Genomic DNA, 24,897 nt, shown 5'->3' with positions numbered 1-24,897 from the left:
TAAAGGTAGAAGGAAGCACAGTCCTTTATATAGGTTGTTTGAAGGACAATTACAGAAAAAGAAATATTGCCTGTCTTAGTGAAAGTGTGGGTCATGAACATCATAACATGTTCTTTTTTGGCCACAACTTGGAGATGTTCCCTGAAGAGATGCTGCTGGTGTGGAGAGACACTGATAAAAAATCAGCATTTTCAGTGTAGAAGGGCAATGCTATCTTGGGGAGCACTCCCTTCTGGTGATAATTCCACACATTACACTGAAATATATATTAGCATTCCTGGTGGGTTCAGGGATCTAGGTGTCAAAATGTTCCCCTACTGAGAGTCAGCATGATGTCCTTAGGAACACAAGTTACAATTCCAGATTGTGCCAACTGACACCAAGCTGTACATTTGGAGAATCCAATTCCTTTAAGAAGTTGAAGAAGCAGAGGGAAATAAGACTGCCTGATGAAAACTCTGCGGAGTAATAAAATAGCAACTTTCTTATAGAAAGTTTGTGAAATACTTTTGTAAATTTAGCAGTATGGATGGGGCCCCCGACTAGTCAAGAGTTAATACAAAGATCGTTACCATGGAGCCCACTGATGAAGTGGAGCCCAGATGAAGAAGGGGTGTTTCTTCATCCTTGGTTCTTCCATTTGCCATGTACACTTGGTGAGACTTTGGAGACTTCAGTGGGGACCAAGAAGGAGGTATTCTGTCAAATTTGTCCCAAGGCTTTTTTCAGTTGCCAGCTCTTCATTTGTCCATTCACTCCACAACTATTTCTTCAGAATCTACTGTGTATCAAGCACTGTTCTAGGCACAGGAGATACAGAAGTGAACAAAACAGACCCAGTTCCTGTCATCATGCAGCTTTTCATATGTTGGGGGACTAGTGAAGAAGGCCTGGAAGATGGGGCAGAATGTGGAATAGGTGCAGACATGCAGAAACCTCGTGAATGCAGATCCTAAATGCTGGACCCCAAAGTTAAATTTCACATGGAAGTCAGTAGGGATCTGTTGAAGGAATTTAAACACAAAGAAGGCATATCTTGTTTTACATTTCAGAAAGAATATTCCAGCAAACCTTAAGAAGGGTAGATTCATGAACAAAGCAAAATAAAAATCTGTAAGCAAACAAAGGTATTTCTTCCCATGAAATTCAGTTAATAATGGCATTTAAATATTCTATGCCTCAATTTTTTCACATATGAAATAGGTCAGTTGCAGTAGATGAGAGGTTGGCCAACTATATAGTTCTAAGGCCACATTCAGTGGGCTGCTTGTTTGTGTAAACAAAGTTTTATTGGAAGATGTCATACTCATTCTTTTTGTGTGGTCTAGGGCTGTTTCTGCCCTACAATGGAAGAGCTGAGTAGTGGCAACAGAGGCTCTGTGGCCCATCACACCAAAAATATTTACTGTGTGGCCTTTATAGGAAAAAAAAAAAAAGCCAACTGTGCACTAAACAGTCAGGTTTCTTCCAGTCATAATATTATTTGAGTCTAACCAAATAATTGACTAAACACCTATAGCCTCTTCCCCCTTTCCTTCTCACATGTGTGCTATTTATCAATTAATACATACACACATATAATGATTTGGGATGTTTCAGATAATTGAATATATTGGTTAACTGAGAGTTACCCATGCTCAAAATATGTAAAATTTTAAATACTTAGCTAAAAAAATACATTAAATCTAGAGTTAAGTTAATTTGATACCTGAGGATACAGATTATTTTGAGAGGAAGTAGAATAATGAATACTCAGTATAAAGTATTAGAAAGTAAAGTATGTAAGCTAAGGGACTAAACATAACATCATGAGATTGATGTATCTCAGATGTGATTTACTGAATCAGTCCCTGACATTGTCTTTTCCAATTATCATTTGTTTAACTTCTAAACATATTTATCTTTTAATTGTTTGTATTATATCAAATGTGATGACCTGTACAGAGCCATGAAAGGACAGCAGAATTGCTCAGAGGTCTCATCTGCTCAAGTATTCACAGCTTATTGCTATTAATAATGGAAATACATCATATTTATGTAGCACCTTTCCTTGGAAGAATTCATTAGATCATTTATTTTCCCAGATTTTTATTTAAAATTCCATGGTTCATACTTATATCAAACTTTTCTTAGAAATATGTAGGGGTAGATAATGTGTAGCTATCTTTTATCTATGGTGAAATTAAAGTACAAAAATCACCATTTATTTTCTTTTTCTTTTTTTTTTTTTTTTCCTTATTTTTGTATTTAAGTGACAGAACTAGTTAAGTGTAGTACATCAGAAATCAGATCATTTAGACTGGGGTCTACCTCTCAAGCTAGAATTGTTATGATATCTCTTTGTTATTTCTTTAGTCAGATGGATACGGCACCAAATGCTGAGATTAGAAAGTTAGTTTCTGAAAATTCAAAAAAGGAAACCTCAACTAAAACTAGAGTTGGGAATGGTCTGTAAAGGGAGCTCTCCAGCACTATCCTTTACTATCATTTGTAGGCACTGACCTTCATTTGCATGCTCCACAGGAAGAAGTATACCTTGCACTACCAAAAAGGAAGTGCAACTACTGTACTATCTGGAAGGTAGAATTTCTTCTTGCCCAGAAACAGCCCAACCAATTAGAAATCTTGCTACTCAGCCAATGAGAAACCCCCAAACTCCTACTTTCTGCAAATGAACTTTCATTTAGAACAGCCAATCCCAACTCCCCTTTTTTTCCCAATTAAAGCAGTTCCCTTTCTTTGTTCTCTGGACTTGCCTGTGGTTTGCTATAGTTTGTACATCTAGATTGTAATTCTTTGCTACCCTGAAAAAAAAAAAGGGCAAAACAGACAAACAAAACTGTTGCTTATAAAATAACTGGCTGTTTTACTATTTTAGGTCAAAATTCCTTTCTGACTTCAAGAATTTCTCAAGTTCTCTGAGTCTACTTTCTATTAAGAAGACAGATACAATGCCAGTGTAGGTAAATCTCAAATCTATTCCAAAAATGAATGAGAACCTAATAATTCTAAGTAAGAAAATTTCAAAGTTTTATTGATTGCTAGCTCCAACACTGTCCTTGTTTGGACTAAATTTCTTCCTTTATTTCATCATAAAGGAAGAAATTTATTCCTACAGACTATTCTGAGCTTAGTTCAAATATTTCTTCTTCCCTGAACCTCTATCAAGCTCTTCAGTCCTGGGTAGTTTCTCACTGATCCGAATGATGTTAGCAGGTATTGAGTGTTTACTCTGCTCTAGGCACTATGCTATCTAATACTTACAGCATTCCTAGGGCAGGAGTTATTAATTTTATTATTCCCATTTTATAGATGAGAAAGTTGAGTTTGTCCAGTGTAGGGAAGACAATTTTTCCTCTACCCTTCTGAGTTCTTGGCTTACACATTCCCTGGTAATAAAAGACAGGTTAAAAGGAGAAAGACAAACAGAACTTTAATAATATATATACCTCCTGTATACATAAGAGATACTCAGAAAGGCTGAGTAACTCTCCAAAATGGCCCAATCCATCCCTTAAATAACATCTCCAGCTACAGACAAAAGAAGATGTTGGTGGAGAGGGAAGCCAGTTCTGGAAGTTTACTGGGTAAAACAAACTAGAGTATGGTTGCTAAGCAGATTTAAGTCATTGCCTTCTCTAAGAAGAGTGTCTAGAGATTTAGTCATCCTCCTCTTGCTGTTACAGAGAGGGAGACCCCCCTTTCAAGTAGAGATTTCCCTTATAATTGTACATGTCTCTTATAAAAAGGTAACTTCTATTCAGTTCCCAGACTTTTCCAATGTCTGCCTTTTCTTAAAAATAATCAGTCTAAAATAATCCCTATGCCAAAGAGACATGTTTTGTGCAGGCAAATTCTGCTCCCCTTGGCTAGTAAGTGGTAGATACTGGATTCAAACCCAGGAATCCTGACTTCCAGTTCCCCACTCTTAATAAAATTCTGCTTTCTAACTCATCAATCCCTATATACTCTGCTCATTTGACGTTTTGCCTTTATATTTTGTAAATAAGCTTTACACTTTTAATTAAAATAAAGTATCTGTACCTTTTCTCTCTAATCAGATAGTATGCCACCTGATGGTAGTGACTGTCTTATCAGTATCTGGAAGATAGTCAGGTGTTTTTGACCGAAACAGAAGTGCACAATGTAAGAGTTTCAGTTTTATTTACTGAGAACTATATCCCAGGAAACAGCCTCTCCGTAGCTCTGAGAGAGCTGCTCCTTGGAGGTAGGAGAGAAGGCAGTATATACATATACATGGTTTTAGCTAGGGAATATATGTGGTCAATCATACATCTCAGTAAAAGGTCACTGCTAGTCTCAAGGAACAGATATCTCAATTAATGATTTTGGGATTTTTTTCTTTGAGCATTATTTTTTTTAAATTTTTATTGGGATTTAGTTGATTTACAATGTTGTGTTAGTTTCAGGTATATAGCAAAGTGAATCTATTATACATATACATATGTCCACTCCTTTTTAGATTCTTTTCCCATATAGGCCATTGCAGAGTATTGAGTAGAGTTCCCTGTGCTATACAGTAGGTCGTTATTATTGGGTTGGCCAAAATGTTCATTTGTATTTAGGTAAAAATAAAAGACATTTTTCATTTTCATGAAGAACTTTATTGAACAACGTATTCACTAACTGAACGAACTTTTTGGCCAGTATATATTTTATATATCGTAGTGTGTATGTGTCAATACCAATCTTCCAATTTATCCCTCTCCAACCCCCCCTTACCCTCTGGTAACCATACATTTATTTTCTACATCTTTAACTCTGTCTCTGTTTTGTAGATAGGTTCCTTTGTACCCTTTTTTAGACAACACATATAAGTGCTATCATATGATATTTTTCTTTCTCCATCTGACTTGCTTTACTCAGTATGACAATCTCTAGTTCCATCCATGTTGCTGGAAGTGGCATTATTTTGTTCTTTTTTATGGCTGAGTAATATTGCATTGTATATATGTACCCCATCTTCTTCATCCATTCCTCTGTTGATGGACATTTAGGTCCATGGTCCATTTCCTGGGTATTGTAAATAGTGCTGCAATGAACATTGGGGTGCATGTATGTTTTCGAATTTTGGTTTTCTATGGATATATACCCAGGAGTGGGATTGCTGGATCATATGGTAACTCTATTTTTAGTTTTTTTAAGGAACCTCCATACTGTTCTCCATAGTGGCTATACCAGTTTACATTCCCACCAACAGTGTAGGAGGATTCCCTTTTCTCCACACCCTCTCCAGTATTTATTGTTCATAGATTTTTTGATGATGGCCATTCTGACCAGTGTGAGGTGATACCTTATTGTAGTTTTGATCTGCATTTCTCTAATAATTAGTGACGTTGAGCATCTTTTCATGTGCTTTTAAACCATCTGTATGTCTTCTTTGGAGAAATGTCTATTTAGATCTTCCACCCATTTTTTGATTGTGTTGTTTGTTTTTTTGAAATTGAGCTGCATGAGCTGTTTGTATATTTTGGAGATTAATCCCTTGTTGGTTGCTTCATTTGCAAATATTTTCTCCCATTCTGAGGGTTGTTTTTTCATTTTGTTCATGGTTTCCTTTGCTATGCAAAAGCTTTTAAGTTTAATTAGGTCCCATTTGTTTATTTCTGTATTTATGGTATATTTTTACATTTGGGAAGATGCAAGAATTTGAGTTCATTAAAATTCTTCCTGAGTTGTACATCTAACTATCTAAAGGGACTGTTTTTCCAAAGCACCGAGTACCTCATCCGGGTTTTTGTCCTGAATTCCTTTCAGGTGCAACATTGGTCAGCAACTGCAGCCACTAATCCTTATGAACTGAATGGTGGGCAGCATTCTTAGTTTTATAGTGTGCACAAAAATCTCTGGAGTGACTGAAATAAATAAATGTATGTGTACCAGTGTGTCTGTATAGAGTGCGTATATTCAGTCTAAGGCAAATGTCAGATGTTTTATAAAAGTTCTTAAGAGCATTACCATCCCTAAAAGGAGGAGGAGTTTTTCCTCACTTAAACAGCTGTCTCATGTTATGTGCATCACTCTTCCAGAATTTTTTTTACATTCTACCTATAACCATTGATATCTGGATATGTTTTAGCTCCCTTTCAAAATTATTAGCTTCTTGAGTTTAAAATTAAAGTCATTTTTTCCCCTTTATCTCCACAGTTCTTCACAGACTGACTTGTATGTGATCTGCAAAACTACAAATCTCTGCTTAATAAATGAATAAACAATTGATTTTATTTGTTGATTTTTTATTTTGTTAATGTGCTGATGCAAGGGAAGATTTTTAGCTTTCATGTTTAGACTCTTTTCTGAAACTAGAAAGTGTTCCAGATTGTATGATATCTCAAAGTCCTAATAACATTTTAATTGAAGTTCTGCCTTTGATGCTTAACCTTGGGGCCTATAAGGAGTTTCTCTGATTTTGTGGTTAACTTTTTACATCTGAGTTGTAAATTTGACTAGTTTGAGGTGGCATAGCAATATCAGACTGGGCTCACCTTGAGGTCAGGAACTTTATCATTTGGAAATCATATTATTTTGAAGTAAGCAACTCTGGATACAAAGAGTAATTGTGTCAGGGTTCACCATATAACAAGTTGTATCTATAAGAAGAAATGAATTTTGTGAGTCTGTGAGAGAGTGCAGAGCCATATGTCTTTTTACTTTTTTTTTTTTTTTCATGCTGCTATGAATATGGTTGTACAAGTATCTCTTCAAGACCCTTCTTTCACCTCTTTTGGGTAAATACCCAGAAGTAGAATTGCTGGATCACTGGTAATTCTATTCTTTTTTTAGTTATCTATTTTAACATCTTTATTGGAGTATAATTGCTTTACAATGGTGTGTTAGTTTCTGCTGTATAACAAAGTGAATCAGTTATACATATACATATGTCCCCATATCTCTTCCCTCTTGCGTCTCCTTCCCTCCCACCCTCCCTATCCCACCCCTCTAGATGGTCACAAAGCGCCGAGTTGATCTCCCTGTGCTATGCAGCTGCTTCCCACTAGCTATCTATTTTACATTTGGTACTGTATATATGTCCATGTCACTCTCTCACTTCGTCCCAGCTTACCCTTCCCCCTCCCTGTGTCCTCAGGTCCGTTCTCTATGTCTGCGTCTATTTTGTGTCCTGCCCCTAGGTTTTTCAGCACCATTTATTTATTGATTTTTTTAGATTCCATATATATGTATTAGCATCTGGTATTTGTTTGTCTCTTTTTGACTTACTTCACTCTGTATGACAGAATCTAAGTCCATCCACCTCACTACAAATAACTCAATTTCATTTTTTATGGCTGAGTAATATTCCACTGTATATATGTGCCACATCTTCTTTATCCATTCATCTGCTGATGGACAGTAAGGTTGTTTCCATATCCTGGCTATTGTAAATAGAGCTGCAATGAACATTGTGGTACCTGACTCTTTTTGAATTATGGGTTTCTCAGGGTATATGCCCAGTAGTGGGATTGCTGGGTCGTATGGTAGTTCTATTTTTAGATTTTTGAGGAACCTTCATACTGTTCTCCATAGTGGCTGTATCATTTATATTCCCACCAACAGTGTAGGAGGATTCCCTTTTCTCCACACCCTCTCCAGCATTTATTGTTTGTAGATTTTTTAATGGTGGCCATTCTGACCGGTGTGAGGTGATACCTCACTGTGGTTTTGATTTGCACTTCTCTAATGATTAGTGATGTTGAACATCCTTTCATGTGTTTGTTGTCAATCTGTATATCTTCTTTGGAGAAATGTATGTTTAGGTGTTCCGCCTATTTTTGGATTGGGCTGTTTGTTTTTTTGGTATTGACTGCATGAACTGCTTGTATAGTTTGGAGATTAATCCTTTGTCAGTTGCTTCCTTTGCAAATATTTTCTCCCATTCTGAGGCCTGTCTTTTCGTCCTGTTTATGGCTTCCTTTGCTGTGCAAAAGCTTTTAAATTTCATTAGGTCCCATTTGTTTATTTTTGTTTTTATTTCCATTATTCTAGGAGATGGGTCAAAAAGAATCTTGCTGTGATTTATCTCATAGAGTGTTCTGCCTATGTTTTCCTCTAAGAGTTTTATAGTGTCTGGCCTTTCATTTAGGTCTTTAATCCATTTTGAGTTTATTTTTGTGGTTGGTGTGAGGGAGTGTTCTAATTTCATTCTTTTACATGTAGCTGTCCAGTTTTCCCAGCACCGCCTATTGAAGAGGCTCTCTTTTCTCCATTGTATATTCTTGCCTCCTTTATCAAAGATAAGGTGACCATATGTGTGTGGGTTTATCTCTGGGCTTTCTATCCTGTTCCATTGATCTATATTTCTGTTTTTGTGTCAGTAGCATACTGTAGCTTTGTAGTATAGTCTGAAGTCAGGGAGCCTGATTCCTCCAGCTGTTTTTCTTTCTCAGGATTGCTTTGGCTATTCAGGGTCTTTTGTGTTTCCATACAAATTGTGAATTTTTTTGTTCTAGTTCTGTGAAAAATGCCAGTGGTACTTTGATAGGGATTGCATTGAATCTGTAGATTGCTTTGGGTAGTAGAGTCATTTTCACAATGTTGATTCTTCCAATCCAAGAACATGGTATATCTCTCCATCTATTTGTATCATCTTTAATTTCTTTCATCAGTGTCTTATAGTTTTCTGCATACAGGTCTTTTGTCTCCTTAGGTAGATTTATTCCTAGGTATTTTATTCTTTTTGTTGCAGTGGTAAATGGGAGTGTTTCCTTTATTTCTCTTTCAGATGTTTCATCATTAGTGTATAGGAATGCAAGAGATTTCTGTGCATTAATTTTGTATCCTGCTATTTTACCAGATTCATTGACTAGCTCTAGTAGTTTTCTGGTAGCATCTTTAAGATTCTCTATGTATAGTATCATGTCATCTGCAAACAGTGACAGTTGTACTTCTTCTTTTCCAATTTGGATTCCTTTTATTTCTTTTTCTTCTCTGACTGCTGTGGCTAAAACTTCCAGAACTTTGTTGAATAATAGTGGTGAGAGTGGGCAGCCTTGCATTGTTCCTGATCTTAGTGGAAATGGTTTCATTTTTTCACTGTTGAGAACAATGTTGGCTGTAGGTCTGTAATATATGGCATTCATTATGTTGAGGTAAGTTCACTCTATGCCTACTTTCTGGAGGGTTTTTATCATAAATGGGTGTTGAATTTTGTTCATAGCTTTTTCTGCATCTATTGAGATGATCATGTGGTTTTTCTCCTTCAATTTGTTAATATGGTATATCACATTGATTGATTTGCATAAATTGAAGAATCCTTGCATTCCTGGGATAAACCCCACTTGATCATGCTGTATGATCCTTTTAATGTGCTGTTGGATTCTGTTTTCTAGTATTTTGTTGAGGATTTTTGCATGTATGTTCATCCATGATATTGGCCTGTAGTTTTCTTTTTGTGGCATCTTTGTCCGGTTTTGATACCAGCGTGGTGGTGGCCTTGTAGAATGAGTTTGGGAGTGTTCCTCCCTCTGCTATATTTTGGAAGAGTTTGAGAAGGATAGGTGTTAGCTCTTCTCTAAATGTTTGATAAGATTTGCCTGTGAAGCCATTTGGTCCTGGGCTTTTGTTTGTTGGAAGATTTTTAATCACAATTTCAATTTCAGTGCTTGTAATTGGTCTGTTCATATTTTCTATTTCTTCCTGGTTCAGGCTTGGAAGGTTGTGCCTTTCTAAGAATTTGTCCATTTCATCCAGGTTGTCCATTTTATTGGCATATAGTTGCTTGTAGTAATCTCTCAAGGTCCTTTGTATTTCTGCAATGTCAGTTATTACTTCTCCTTTTTCATTTCTAATTCTATTGATTTGAGTCTTCCTTTTTTTTCTTGATGAGTCTGGCTAATGGTTTATCAATTTTGTGTATCTTCTCAAAGAACAAACTTTTAGTTTTATTGATCTTTGCTATCATTTCCTTCATTTCTTTTTCGTTTATTTCTGCTTTGATATTTATGATTTCTTTCCTTCTGCTAACTTTGGGGTTTTTTTGTTCTTCTTTCTCTAATTGCTTTGGGTATAAGGTTAGGTATTTTATTTGAGATGTTTCTTGTTTCTTGAGGTAGGATTGTAATACTATAAACTTCCCTCTTAGAACTGCTTTTGCTGTATCCGATAGGTCTTGGGTCATTGTGTTTTCATTGTTATTTGTTTCTAGGTAGTTTTTGATTTTCTCTTTTATTTCTTCGTAATCTCTTGGTTATTTAGTAATGTAGTGTTTACCTTCCATGTGTTTGATTTTTTTACAATTTTTTTTCCTGTAATTGATATCTAGTCTCATAGTGTTGTGGTTGGAAAAGATACTTGATATGATTTCAATTTTCTTAAATTTACCAAGGCTTGATTTGTCACCCAAGATATGATCTATCCTGGAGAATGTTCCATGAGCACTTGAGAAGAATGTGTATTCTGTTGTTTTTGAATGGAACGTCCTATAAATATCAATTAAGTCCATCTTTTTTAATGTATCATTTAAAGCTTGTGTTTCCTTATTTATTTTCATTTTGGATGATCTGTCCATTGGTGAAAGTGGGGTGTTACTATGATTGTGTTACTGTCGATTTCCCCCTTTATGGCTATTAGCATTTGCCTTATGTATTGAGGTGCTCCTATGTTGGGTGCATAAATATTTACTATTGTTATATCTTCTTGGATTGAGCTCTTGATCATTAGGTAGTGTCCTTCCTTGTCTCTTATAATAGTCTTTATTTTAAAGTCAATCTTCTCTGATATGAGAATTGCTACTCCAGCTTTCTTTTGTTTTCCATTTCATGGAATATCTTTTTCCATCCCCTCACTTTCAGTCTGTATGTGTCCCTAGGTCTGAAGTGGTCTCTTGCAGAGAACATATGTACGGGTCTTGTTTTTGTATCCATTCAGCCTTCTATGTCTTTTGGTTGGAGCATTTAATCCATTTACATTTAAGGTAGTTATCAATATGTATGTTCCTATTACCATTTTCTTATTTGTTTTGGGTTTGTTATTGTAAGTCTTTTCCTCCTCTTGTGTTTGTCCTTTAACTTTTTTGTTCAGTTTATTTCCAGACATGCTTTTCTTTCTTATTTTGGGTTATTTATTTATTTAACTCTGTTTTTTTCATTTTTGTCTTCTTTCTTCTGGATAGTTCTAAATTTTTTTTGTAACAATACTAACAATACCAAACACAGTTTTTATTAACATGCTTTCAGGCAGAGTTTAAGTTTAATTACTCATGATATTCTGCTCTGATTTTCCAGTAAAGATAATTTTTAAAGGAATAGAGATGTGATGCTTCTGTACATTACTTTTTATTGATTTTTGCAGAGAAGTGTGAAGATTATTAATTTTCAGGTTTTTAAGGTTGGAAACACAGAGCTTTTACCAAGTTCAAAAACATCTACACAAATTATCTTTAAAACTCATAAACTGCACTTTCTCTTCCACTGTTGGTGAAGGTTAGAGTGAATAACTCTGGGATTAGGCTCTAGGTTCTCCTGATTTTTCCATTAATAATAAAAGGTAACATTGCTGGTGTACTTATTATGTTCCAGAATCACGTTTAACACTTTTTATCTCCTTTAATCTAGTTTTTGTTCTAGATTATCTTTAATTAAAGCAGAAATGCCAGTAAGCGAGGACAAGATTCACAAAGTAAATAATGGAGGTGCCAAGATTTTTTAACTCATGTTCTCACCTCTATCAGTAAGAATACTTGCATATGTAAAAATCATGGATGGCCAGAATTTTGCAGGGAGTGGTCTTTGAAATTAGTTACCTCAGTTGTCTCATTTTATAAATTAGGATGGATCAGTGAGTTGAGGTGAGTTGCCTAAACACATTAGAAGCTGTGTGTGTTACGAAATGCTGTGCAAAAATTTACCACAAACCTTCATGAATCGAATCAACAATATTATATCTCATAATTGGGCAATTAGTGCTGCCTCATTGGGACAGTCTTTCTGCTCCACATTATGTCTTCTGAGCCTGGAATGTCTGACATACTGCTACATTCACATATGTGGTGCCTTAGCTAAGTGGCTGGAACCACTGGGGGGGGGTGACAAGTCATCACTTATTTTCACTTAGCCTTTGCATGTGGTAACTTGGGCTTCCTCGCCACATGGCATCTGCCTGCCAAGAGGGAAAATACTGTTAAAAAACAAAATTCAACTGAGTATATTTTCAAGATTGTGTTGGCTTTATTCAGTGATTCAGGCAGCATCCCATCAAGCAGATAAAAAGGAGATCCAGGGAGCTGTACACAGAGAAAGACTTTTATAGGTAGAAGATAGTGGGAGCAAGGAATTTATGCCAGCAAAAAGTGGATTCGTTGTGGTAAGGTCACCTTCCTTTAGGGGTGGCGGGGGACTATCAGGCAGATTAACTCACTAATGCTGGCCAAGTGATTCCTGTTTGGTTTAAGATTCTTCTCTAGAAGAGGCTGAAACTGTAATTCAGTCTGAGATTGGTGACATGGGATTTAGCGTGACTCCATTTGGGGCCTATTGTCTTGTTTTCAGCAATCCCCTCCTTTTCATCAGACTCTCAGCCTGAGAGATGTGATCAAAGTTTAAGGCATTAGCATTGCTCCCAGTTATCACCTTGAAGTTCCTGCAGTTTTCTGCTGATCCTTTCTGTGGTATTCATGGGTCACAACTTTGGGCTCGCATTTAAGCCAGTCATTCTTGTCATTTCTTTTCGGATGTCCTGTTCTTAGTGAGATTATTTTCTTGGTGGCTACCAGCTTGGAACATGCATTTAAAGCTTTTGAGAGAATGCATCCCATAAGGGACACTACTATGATTATTATAAACAGGATAATTCTCAATGTCTGGAGTGCATTTTGGAGCATGGCCCCCAAGACCCAAACCAATCAGAATCAAATATATCAGAGAAAGTGCTCTGTTGAAGGAGTCACTTTCTTAAGCCAAGTGGCTTGTTCAGTGACCTTATGTAGCTAAGAATCAACTTCCCCAGAAGTGTCTATCCAAGAGCAGCATGTGGTGTTGGCCACAGCACTAGCACCTCTTTGCTCAGCTAAAAGATAATCAAGCCTATCCTAGTATCAAAAACAACTTTGGCCAGACAGTCTAGGGATTTTGTTGGGCAGCTATTGCTTTAGCAGCACATTCTGCAATATCTTCAAGAGCTAAGGCAAGATTCCTGATCATAGTCTCATTTGTACTTACTCCTAACCAGGGCAGTAGGGATCTGCCAAAGGAGGCAAATTTTGAATCACGAATGACTCCTGGTAACTCCAGTTTGAGTGAGTGGCTCAGAACTGGAAAGGTGACAGCCATGGGGGACAGTAAAATGTAAAGATCTGTAGACCACACAGGAGGTTTTATTCTGGTTACCCTTGCCTTGTGTCCCTTTCTTTGTATAGAGCCTGGATGTAAGTTTCTGCAGATTTGGAGTTGTTAACCAGAGACAGGAAAATGGACCCCCAGGGTTGGGGAGTCTGACACAATATAGAGAGGATGTGTTTCTCCAGAGAAATTGAGGCATCGGAAATCAGGAAAAAGTTTGTGATGAGCAGAACTTTATGATCACTGGCATTGTGGTAAATCCAACAGTTGTTTGGCGGTTGTATTACCCAACAATGAGTAATATGAGATATATGAGCATTGGCATTATCTTTCCAAGCCAGAACAAGGCAAAAGGTGGACAAAAGAATTGTAAATGCCTTCGTGATATAAGAATTAGCAAAAGAATGGTCAGTGAAGGAAGGAGGAAAGGAAAGAAACATTCTTGATCCTCTTGATCTGACAAATTTAGAGGAAGCAGTTTACCTCGATGTCGGCTACCTCTTTTCGTAGTTAGTTTGATCTTATGGTCTCCAGCTGGTGAGCAGTTCCTAGGGCCTGAGGGAGCCCTTTTTAATTGGGCTATATGGACCCAAGATTCAGGTTCCTGCAGTTTGGCTGCCATCTGGTAGTGTAGAGGATCTGGTATAGTCCCTTCCAGAAAGATTCAAGGATAGTCTTTGTTCTTAGTGATCCCAAATCAGAAAGTTGGGAGAAAATTGGAAATGTTAGTTTGGAGATTCGTAGCCAGATATTTGAGGAAGCTAGAAGAATTCAGTATGCAGTCCAGTTTATAGATATATAACAAACCCTCAAAGACAATTAATAGGATTTAAATCTAATATCTATAAAGATGCAAACATAATCTTCTCTTCAGACACAGAGGTAATAGAAGAGGATGAAGAAAAGCTTTAAGACTTTTTATGCAAAGAGGAGGAAAGTTGAGAGATTTGATTGATTAGAAATATCACTGAACACTATTTTGGGGAAAATATTCAAATTTGGATTAAAAAAACAAATGTTGTTACCAAAAGCAAAGAAAAGTTAAACTAAAGATGATACTTCTGTATTGCTCTTTAAGGAACATTGCCATCTTTCAGAGAGAGGAGGAAAGAATAACCACAGCACAAGACAGTTGTCTTTCTCTTTTTAAAAATTCTAATCTTTAATTTTGATATAACCCTTAATATCAGAAAGGGATGAGTAGTTAAATTAGAGCTTAAAATTGTTGAGTACCAAATTCTCCAATTATTTTCCGCCTTTGGAGATTTTGTAAGTAGAAGATTAACAGTCTTCTCAATATTTGAAGCAATAAAATATATTTTGGAGATGATATTAACATCCTTACTTAGAGTGTTCTGGAGAGGAAGAGGTCAAGTTCAAGAAGAAAAAAACTTCCACAGATACTCAAGTGTTACCCAGACCTCTGCAGTCTTTCCAGTTTTTATGCAATGCCTCAGCCTATCTTAAAGAAAAATCTATGTATTGGATTGAACGAGACTTTTCTTTTTCTTTTTTTCAAATAAATCTCTTTTTTAAAAAGAGAGGTTAATAGCTCATCAGGAAAGACCAAAAACTAAGCCTCAGGAAATTAACCATAAAGGCATTAATGAATTTCTGTGAGAATAGCCTGCAGTAAAGCTTCAGAGACATCATCCACCAATCTTAGCATTAGTCGACATTAATTTTGAAGTAGTTATTGCTAATATGAATACGTATAACAGATTCAACTATATTTATTTGCAATCTTTAAAATTCAACGTGATGTTTCCTCCCTTTGATATATACATTTAAATTCCCATTCATACTAATCATGCATGCTCTCCTAAGAAGCACCTCATCACCCATAACCCATTTTTAGTGGGAAGAGAGAGTCTCATGCCTTCTTTATTCCACATGCCTAACTCATTTCACCAACCACCAACATTTCTATTGGAAAGTTAAGAGTTGTCCTCCTCCCTCTCAACTGCCTTATGTAGTGCAAATTATTATTGAGACCAATGAGGAGCCATCAAGAAAAAGAGCAACATTTTCTTTGGTGTGAAAGAATTCAAGAGAATATGACTAGTGGTTTAGGTAATGGAATCTGGAATCAGACTACCTGGGTATCAATGCCAACCTCGCCACTTACTAGCTGTGTGCCAGAGCAAATTGATCATTGTTGGTCTAACTTTCCCCAAGGAGAGATAATAGTAGCACCTGTTGCATAGAGTTGTCATGAAGGTTAAATGAAATGACCTATACTAAGTCATTATCAGAGCACGCAATATTATATTTTTTATTTTATTATTTTATTATATCAAGCATGCCGAAGTGCTACAGAGTTTAATCTTTATATGAAATAATACAACTTATTAAAAAAAATAACTCCCAGTGTTGTTTATACAATACCATGTAGCTCAAATGTCACTTTCTCAATAAGGCTTATCTCATTTAAAATTCATATCCATACTCCCCTATCTTGACCCAGTACTTCCAGCCCTTTTTTTTTTCCATGACATTAATTCCCTAACCTGAGTATTTATTCCATTTAAATTATTTCTCTTTCCACTAGAATATCAGCTCCTCAAGGACAGAGATTTATGTCAGTATTTTCCTCTAGTATATCCCAAGTGCCAAGAATAGTGCCTGGAATACAGAAAACACTATATAAATATTTGTTAAATGAAAGGAGGAAGAAGAAAATAAAGAATGGAAGCAAATACAATTGTTCTTGCAAAAAAAAAAAGAAGATGGGAAGGGAAAGGAAAAATGGGTGCATCACTTGTAAGGTTTAAAATATTTTAAGGGAATAGTAACATTATGAAAATGATGAAAATGTTCTTGCTCCATGAATAGTTCATTAACCTTTTCTAGCTTAAACTATAACAACAAATTTAGAGCTTTTAATAGTAAACATTTCCTCAAAAGAAGAAAAAAATAGCTTTATTTATATATTTGAAATAAGCATAACATTGAGGACATGAATAGGCCAGGGGTGCTTGTTCTGACACATTTTGTTTTTGTATTCTTTTATTTTATAGAAGCAATTTTCTGTAAATAGGGGCCACAGATATCCAGTAATCACCTTCCTCAGAAGTGGAACCTACAGAGCAGAGAGAGTCAGCTCTCTCTAGTCCACTGACTAACTGGAAGAGCCTACCTAGAACCTATCACTCTTATACCTAGTTTAGGGCAAGATAACCATCTTGCTTCATCAACTCCATCACAGATTTGCTCTTGGAGGGACAAAGGAAGATATTAAAATTATTTAACTAGCATTTGAATTGGATCCAGAGGTAGAACCACTCATGGGGGTGAACACAAAACAAGCCTATGTCAAAAACAATACCAACAATCCTAATAATTGGGTGAGCCAAAGTCAGACCATATTTTTGCCTCATTTCATCATTTGAAATTTAGGAAGAAATTAAAAAGTATCCTGAGAAAATGGTGCACAGAACCAAAAACAATGGGGAGAGATGAATTCTCTATAAAGGGTGATTAAATTTATCCAGTTTTAGGAAAGTATTAATATGTTATCATCAAGGTGATAACATCTAGATGGCATCTTTATGCAAAGGATTTCTCATGCTACTTTCTTCACCTTCTCTTTTCTCCTGTCTCACCTCTCCTACTTTATGCTATGTATGCAAACATTCTTTCCAACAATTACATAATCTCTTCATAATTACATATTTATGAAGGGATATAAGAGGAATTTTCATACCACACCACCTAAGAGTCCAGAGTCCAGATGTTGAGGTTGACCATACATGTCAGTTTGTAGGACGACCCTGGTTTTTGTCAATATTCCTCATGTATCTATTAATAAACCCCCCTTTCATTCTCAGAAGCCTTTCAGTTTGGATGAAGAATGTTAAAATCACCGTAAAAACGTTGAAGTCCAGATGCCAAGAGAAGAGGAAAGAGTTTCAAAGAGGACACATCACGGTGAGTCCATCTTCCAAGGCCACTACCTATTAATGTTTACAATGGAGAATTCAGAGTACTAAACGCAGCATTCATTCCAGGTGACTCCAGTTACCCACACCCAGATTTACATCATTGCTACATCTTGAAAATGGCATTCACTTTTGGGTCCCAGGATTTTCCTAAAGTCTGTTTATATTAAATACCTGTCCTTGTCCCAAAACTCTGATGTTCTAAAACTGTAAAATCTTTCTTTCCAAACTTTCTTACAGATTATTAAATAGAAAAGGGGGTATCTTACCAGGCATGGCTCCAAACACTTAACTCAAGGGATAGTATCTATTTGCTCCATACTTCTAAAAGTTATTTATCTACATCAAAAGTGCAAAAATATATTCTTTACATCTATGTAGGTATTTAAAAGATTTTAGTCATTTAAATCTAGATGAAAAATAAAACCTGACTATAATAAGTAAAAGAAATCCATCAGTTGAGTTCAAAAGATTTTTTAAATGCAAATAGTCTATTTCTCATACAGATATTGTACTATGGTAGTGGAGGGGGGGCGGTTATAGATTTCTGTCCATTTTAATTGAACCTCTCCTCATTTGATGATCTCTTTCCTTTTGTTGGAAAATCATGATCACCTCTATGTTTGGTGGCATATTAAAACATAATTAACAAACTAAAAATTGGTTCAAACAAGGTGAACAGGCAGACATAATAAAATCAGTCTATTGATTGTCATTTAGTTACTGTTTCACTCTCAGGCGGTGGAGAAGTGACAAATTGTGGGCCATGAAATCCTCAGCCTGCAGGATCACGTCATTTAAATGGGAGGATTACACAAAGCTTGGATCTGCAGAAAATGACACTCCTCTCAAATTACAATTCTGGCTGCTCCAGTGGCAGAAATGACCATCATCAATATGAGAAAATGTACAGGATCACAGGAAATGCTGTCCTCCATTCCTCTTCCTTCCCGATACAGCTTTCTGCTCTCCAAAATGAGATAGCTGAGTACTTGCTGGATCGTTTCCTAATGATTAAAGATGCTGCCAGCGTTACACCATATGTTTTGTTGCTTGTACGTTGGGGCTCTAGTGAAAAGACAGATACCCCACTACAGGAGAAGCATGTTTAGGCAGTGCCCTTTTCCTAGAACCTGATTAAATCAGGATGCTTAAAAGAGTTTTGCTTTTATGATACAAGTAGTTTGAGCCCTATTGGCACTGAGTTTAAACACTGCAAGCAAAATATTAGTTTTGGGTCTGCAGTGTATTCATAGCCCTGAGTGTCTCCAACAAGCTTATCTGGAGGATTCTGTTTATGTGAAAGAAATTGCTGTGATCAATCACTGTGTAGTAAGGGATCAAACAAAATGCTGAATCGAGAAATATTTTCCATTGGCCCCGTTCAGCAAGAGACAGGAGCACCACAAGTGAGCTGTTATATATTCTGCAAGAAAACTACAATTTATGTTCTAGATTTTTTTTTCCTTTTTTAATATGAAACCTCATGTTTCAGGATCATTTTTTTCCTCCAGTTCGTATTATGCAGTCTCTATAGAGCAGAAGGCAATTTCAGTTGCCTAACCTTGGCTGTGATGAGTATTTTAAAAGCATATATTTTTCCTGAAATAAAAGAAAACCACTGAAATTCTCAATGTGCATTGCAGAAATGAATTCAATTTGTTTCTTCTCTAAATCTGTGAGACAGTGGCCAAAATCATCACCATTTCATAAATACATTGAAACACTGAGAGAACATTTGGGTTATGGGAAGCTCTTCAAAGAAATAGCAATGGTAAGGAAAAAAATCGAATCTGAGTCCTAATTTCCAAGTATGATGATAAATCATATGGTCATATGTCATTTTAAAATGTATTTCTGTGTGCCCCTTTATGATTTCACAGGGTAAAGTGGGCATTTGAAATTGTACAGGGTGATAACTCTTTTGTAGAGTTAGCAATAGGCAAATTTTAGTATTCTAATTTTATATTTAGAATACTTCCTTTTCTTTTTTCTCCTTTTCTCTTTTCAATTCCCAGCCCCCATCTAGTCATATACTTATAAATAAATTTGGGGCAATCTATTTCGCCCCCTCACTTTCATCCTGATGCTCCAATTAGATCTTGCCAGTGGTTTTCAATCTGGTACCTTTGTATCCAAACTTATTTCTTCATTGAAAAATCCACTGCTGGATTACTCATTTGAGAGTGATGCTCTGAATAGGTCATTCTGCTGCTCGAAAGTTTCATGAATCTTATCCTATAGAATAAATGTCAAATTTCTTATGTAAGCATTCAAGATCCTCCACCTTCTGGATGAAAATTTCCTTCCTCACTTTTTTTGGGTTGTTGTTCTTTAATCAAATTCTACTCTTCAGACAAATAGTCTTTATCCTGCAGCTTTACTCATTTGTTTCAGGATCCCAAGGACCCTTTCTTCCTCTTGAACTTGCCCACAGCTTAATTTTTTTAAGATATGAATGCTATCCTCCTTCAAGCCTCTCCTTCACCAGCACATACTCTATGACATCATTCCCCATCCTTTAAGTATAGAAGAGAACTTTCTGGTCTTTCATACTCCCACAGCCTATTGCTATTACCACACTTAGCACCTTTACATGATATCCTCGGGGTGGATATGCATGCTTTAGTGTCCGTGAACCTGCTAGGCTACCAATTCCTTGGGAAGAAAAGCCACAGCTTGTCCATTTTGCCCTCTCACTGATAAATAGTGATTTACACGTGTCAGGTGCTTGATAGGATTTTGCTAAGTGAAATAAGAGGAGTATTTCATTTTTCAATACTGTGGAAATCATCAAAACTTGTTTGTCACAAGTTTCATTCCCTTATTGAGCTCTTTTCTTTCTTAATAAATTAATAAACTGGTTTATGATCATAGAGGTAAATGAATTAATGAGTTATTCTCATTCTAGGAGTCTTCATTTAGAAAGAGACTTCTTGGTGACACTGCCTTGGGGCTTTGACAGCTTTATAAGATGGACAGCAATACCTTTTACTCTTGCTCTGCTGACTTTTGATAGCATTGAGCTTAGAGGATTTGTCTTAACTGCTTTTCCCATGAAATACGGGGACCCCTTTACCCTCAGGGGATTCATACCCCAAGCTCCGTTTACCCATATCTTTTCCTCTTAAAAAATTCTTTACAAAGGTCTTCGTCCTACAGTTTAGTTGATCTTGGTTAAACTCAGCCTGGGCCTCCTGTTCTGGAGGAGGAACTGAATATTCCAAATGGATAATAATTAGACCATCTATAAAAACAGACCTCTGGCCCACAATCTATTGCAACCAGCTCAATGTACTATTTATAGTAACCAGTCCAGGAAGCCAAACAAGAACTCCTATAACTGTTGGCTCAAATGGACCACAAATTTTTATCAATTCCCTAATTTTTATCCTCACCTCAACTTAGGACCAAAAGGAGATAGCCAATTATGTACCTTTAACCAATCACATAGATTGCCTGGATCCTAGTTACCTGTATACAGCTTCCCAATGTCAACAGCTTCCAATCAGCACATACCTTTCCACTATAGAGCTTCCCCGCTCCTCTGCCTGCCTTTGATTCTGCCGAACCGCAAGTGATGGTGGCTGACTCCCTTGCTATACAAAGTTCTGAATAAATAGCCTTTGCTTATTCTCATTTGGATTTGTTTGCACAACATACTAGTAACATCAGTAGCTAGAATATTTTAGAGACTATTCCTCAAGGCTCACCTGGGAAAGTTAGCTTGGTCTTATTCCACTTAAGTTCTCTATTGCTGTGTTAAAAACTACTCTGAAACTTAGTGGTCTGAAATAATAACCAGTGATCATTTCTCATGATTTTGTGAGTTAACTGAGTGGTTTTTCTGCTGGACTTACCTGTACTCACAAATGATGGAGCATTAGCAGGTGGGGTGCCTAAGGAATAGGCTCAACTGGGACTACTGGGACAGCTGAGTCTTTCTATGTGGTTCTTCCCTCCAAGGCATGGTAGTATCAGGGCAGCATCCTAGGTACTCAAAGACAGAATGTGCAAGCCCTCTGGAGGTCTAGGCTCTGGAACGCACACATTGCCACTTCTTGTACATTGTGTTGTTCAAAGCTAGTCACACTTTTAGCCCAGACTCAAAAGGGTAGAAATTTTTCTTAATGAAGGCTTAGTAAAGTCACACTATAAAGGGGCATGTGTGTAGGAATGGGAGACATATGTGGCCAGTAAACAATCTAGCACGTGCTTATATGGTGGTATTTAGACTGTTGTGTCTGCTTCTACCGCTGACTAATCTACCAGATTCTCAACCACTCCTGGGCTGGAAGTGGTAACAGCGAGGTGATCATAGGTATAGTCAAGGGTGGTGTCTGCACCAAGCCAAGCATCATCTTTTTCATCTTATCAAATAATTCTCTAGTGGCTTATTTATAATTCAGCCCAGCAAATACATATCAAGCACCCATAGTTCCAGGACTGTGAAAGATGCTAAAGACACAAAGATGAGGAGAATACTCAAGGAGTTGACAAAATAAGATTGGATAAGTACTCTAAGGCTAATAACATAAGGTAGGGTTACTTAAGAACCATGGGCAAAGTTAAATTACAATGGGAATTATAAGGTTCAATTTAGTGCCCTTGGAAGGGTATTATTCTGGGTATTTATTGCTTTTTTGTTTTCTCTTCCTATTGTTTTATAAATGCCCCTTCACTTCATTTGTTCCTGGCAGGGCTGTCAATCAAAAAGCCATACCACCCCCAGGGTTATTCAGACTAGCCAATCGATTTCCCAAATCCCTGGACAAAGTGATTGGTCCAGGTGATCATCTGACACAGGTAGGACCAACTGGAGTCTGTGTTCCTTCCTCCCTCCCATCCTCCTTCCCTCTTTCCTTCCCTCCCTCCTTCCTTGCTTCCTCCTTTCTCTCCCCCTCTTTCTTTCTCTCTCTCTCCCGCTTCCTCCCTTCTTCCCTTCTCCCCTCCCTCCCTTCCTCCCTCCCTCCTTTCCTTCCTTCCTTCCTTCCTTCATCTCCAGGTTCTTCAACTTTACCACCTCACTGTGCTATTGGAAGCCCATTGGTGAAGGTATTCTCTCTCCGCTGATCAGTGCTTATATGGACACTTCCAACCTTTTCTTTTAGAATCTATTCTTCCGACATTGATCAACACATCTTCTGATAAATATGTTCTTTAGTCTTCCGTTATGTCTTGTATCTATCGTACGAGGCTGCATACCTGTGCTAGTGTGTCTTAAGTTTTAGTTTTAAATCTCAGACAGGAACTTAGGAAGTTGAAGTTTTACGGAGGTGCCTCATGGTTGCCTATAGGATATGGCACCAACACGGTGTATTATAATTACATCTTTTATGTGTGTCTATCTTCCTACAAAAGTAAAATTTGTTTATTATTAGGATTTATTATTTGAACTCTAAAGAGTTCATCTTTGCACCCTTATCTCTAACAGAGTGCCTCTCCCATGGTAGATACTAAATAAATAATTGTTGAAGATATTAGTTGTGTGTGTGTGTTTGTCTGTTTTTGTAAGCAACAGAGACTGACTCTAGCTAGCATAAGAGGAAAGAGATGAATTAGAAAAATATGAGAGTTTGTAGACTCAGAGAGGAGACTGAAAAAGTAGGCTTAGAAAAGACAAGGACCAGTATAACTCTAGGGGTCTGGGTTATATGACTTGATGTGCTGTCTTTTTTAGGTTAAGTATTTGGAATGAATAAACTACTATTTCTAAACTTTGTGTTAATCAGATCAAGAGGGATTAAATGGCGTTCATGCACCATACATCTGGCCACTACAGGGCAGGCTACCTTGACTGACATCCCACCAGACTGTAGCCAGTGGAGGCAGGGTTAGTTTCCTCAAATCTGGAGCTATTGCCTAAAGGTGAAGGGATGCATGCTGACTACCATATGGAAAGAAGGCCACTATTTTCCTGATTTAATGATATGACACTTTTGGAAATCTGAGCTTGGCTGGCATTCTTAGAAGATATTAGGCATTTGGGAGATTAGAGACATTGATTCAGAAATCATTTGCCCATGGTTACTATGTAAGGTTTTGAGAATAGGTAAAATCACAGAAGAAGCAAGAACAAAAACAAAAAAAGAGAACAAAAGTAGAGAAACTGTGAAAACCACTCATTTTTATGGAAAAAAAGAACGAAAGTAATGAGAAGGTAACCTTCAGAAAACTGCCTAACGTCTGCAAACCCTTCCTGGTTTATGTTTTATTTTGTTTTGTCTTTTGTACAATGCAGATTATAATAGCATCTACTCCTGTGGTGAGTTATGAGGATGAAATGAGATAATCTGTGTAAAGCCCTTACTAACTGTGTGGCCCATCAATAAATGTTATCTGCCATAGTTATTAGGAAAAGGAGAAAAGAGAATTCCATGTTTTAGGAACTAAGGAGGTTGGGAAGGTCAATAGGTTTCATGCTTCAGGGTAACTGAGAAGATGAAGACTGAGGATCTGACTGTTAGATAGTTATTGGAAATATGTAGAAAATAATTTTCAATAAATGACAAAAGAAGAAAAATTGAATGCAGTGAGGCAAGCCATGGTTAGGGCAGCCTTTCTTTCAGAAGGCTGAAGTCAAAGGAAAGGAGCTGGGAATTCATGTAATTCTCCCTGCCAGTTGCCCATCTGAGATCTGTCCTGTTATTTGTGTTGGATTCTGGATTTAGACATACCCCTTTCTTCTGTGCTGGAGCCTTGGAGAGGACAATTCTGAAACCAAACCTAGACTTTTACATAATCTATAAATGTGTGTCTACCCTTGGGACTCAGAAAAGAGCTTTTAATGGAAAATTAATATCCAAGCCTAATTTAAAAAAATGAAACTGAATAAATACAGTAAGCAAAACAAAAAGCCAGCTGGCAGAAAATGAGGTTGCTCCCGTTACTTGCACTTCTGAAACACCTACTTCCAAGAGCTAGGAGAGCTTCATCAGTACTTTCTGGTTTTGAGTTGACATAGAACAAGTTCGTTGCTTGAATTTCCATCAGAACAGTTCAGCTAGGTTTCTTCACCATCCATAGTTTTTATCAAAGGAAAAAAATATTTTTATTGAACTTGAATAAAGACCAAGACTACTAATTGAAAAGAAACCTTTTCTATTCCTTTTAAATTTTTGGTGAGTTTTTAAGCATAAATGTACTCCTTGAACACTGAATTATTTACACTGAGCTCTATGTATACATTACTAAAAAGTGATGTTCTCTTTTGTGTGTATTAATCTCCTGTTGAAATCACATCCATCCTTCAATAGCCACTGAAAGACTCCTTTTTTCCTTAAATTCTGCTCATTTCTTACATTTGCAATTAATGTCTTCCACATAACATGTTTTTCTCACAATCTACATTATTTTGTATTTCTGTACCTTCCACTAGTTAAAAGTTCCTTGAGGTAAAGTACTTATTTCTGCGTTAGTCTTTTCAACAGAATCTAGCATAATCCCTTGCTGTTAGTAGGTACTGAATAAATGTGTATGAAATTGAATTTTATTGATGAATATATTTTTTTACATCAAGAAAATATTGCTGTGTTGAACTTGCTAAGTTAATTTTTCTGCATACTCAAAAATCTACTTACCCATCACCTGATGGTAAGACTCTTGGGGAAATAGTCTCATACAAACTTAAGAGATTGAAATCAATGAAGATGAAAATGCATGTC

The 24,897-nt window shown here is 36.7% G+C and overlaps 1 long non-coding RNA gene across 1 annotated transcript in view; it reads left to right on the top strand.

The window, feature by feature from the left end:
• The window catches only part of LOC141279658 (uncharacterized), a 54,404-nt gene that overhangs the window by 672 nt on the left and 28,835 nt on the right, over nucleotides 1-24,897 (top strand). Inside the window, exon 2 of the long non-coding RNA XR_012334242.1 lies at nucleotides 17,123-17,222. This is a non-coding gene — a long non-coding RNA (uncharacterized lncRNA). The remainder of the gene's footprint in view (nucleotides 1-17,122; nucleotides 17,223-24,897) is intronic.

The sequence above is a fragment of the Tursiops truncatus genome, chromosome 10 (genome assembly GCF_011762595.2).
Source record: "Tursiops truncatus isolate mTurTru1 chromosome 10, mTurTru1.mat.Y, whole genome shotgun sequence".
NCBI classification, from domain to species: Eukaryota; Metazoa; Chordata; class Mammalia; order Artiodactyla; family Delphinidae; genus Tursiops; species Tursiops truncatus.
Note: the sequence above shows the minus strand (reverse complement) of the source record. Positions and strands in the feature narration are given on the sequence as shown.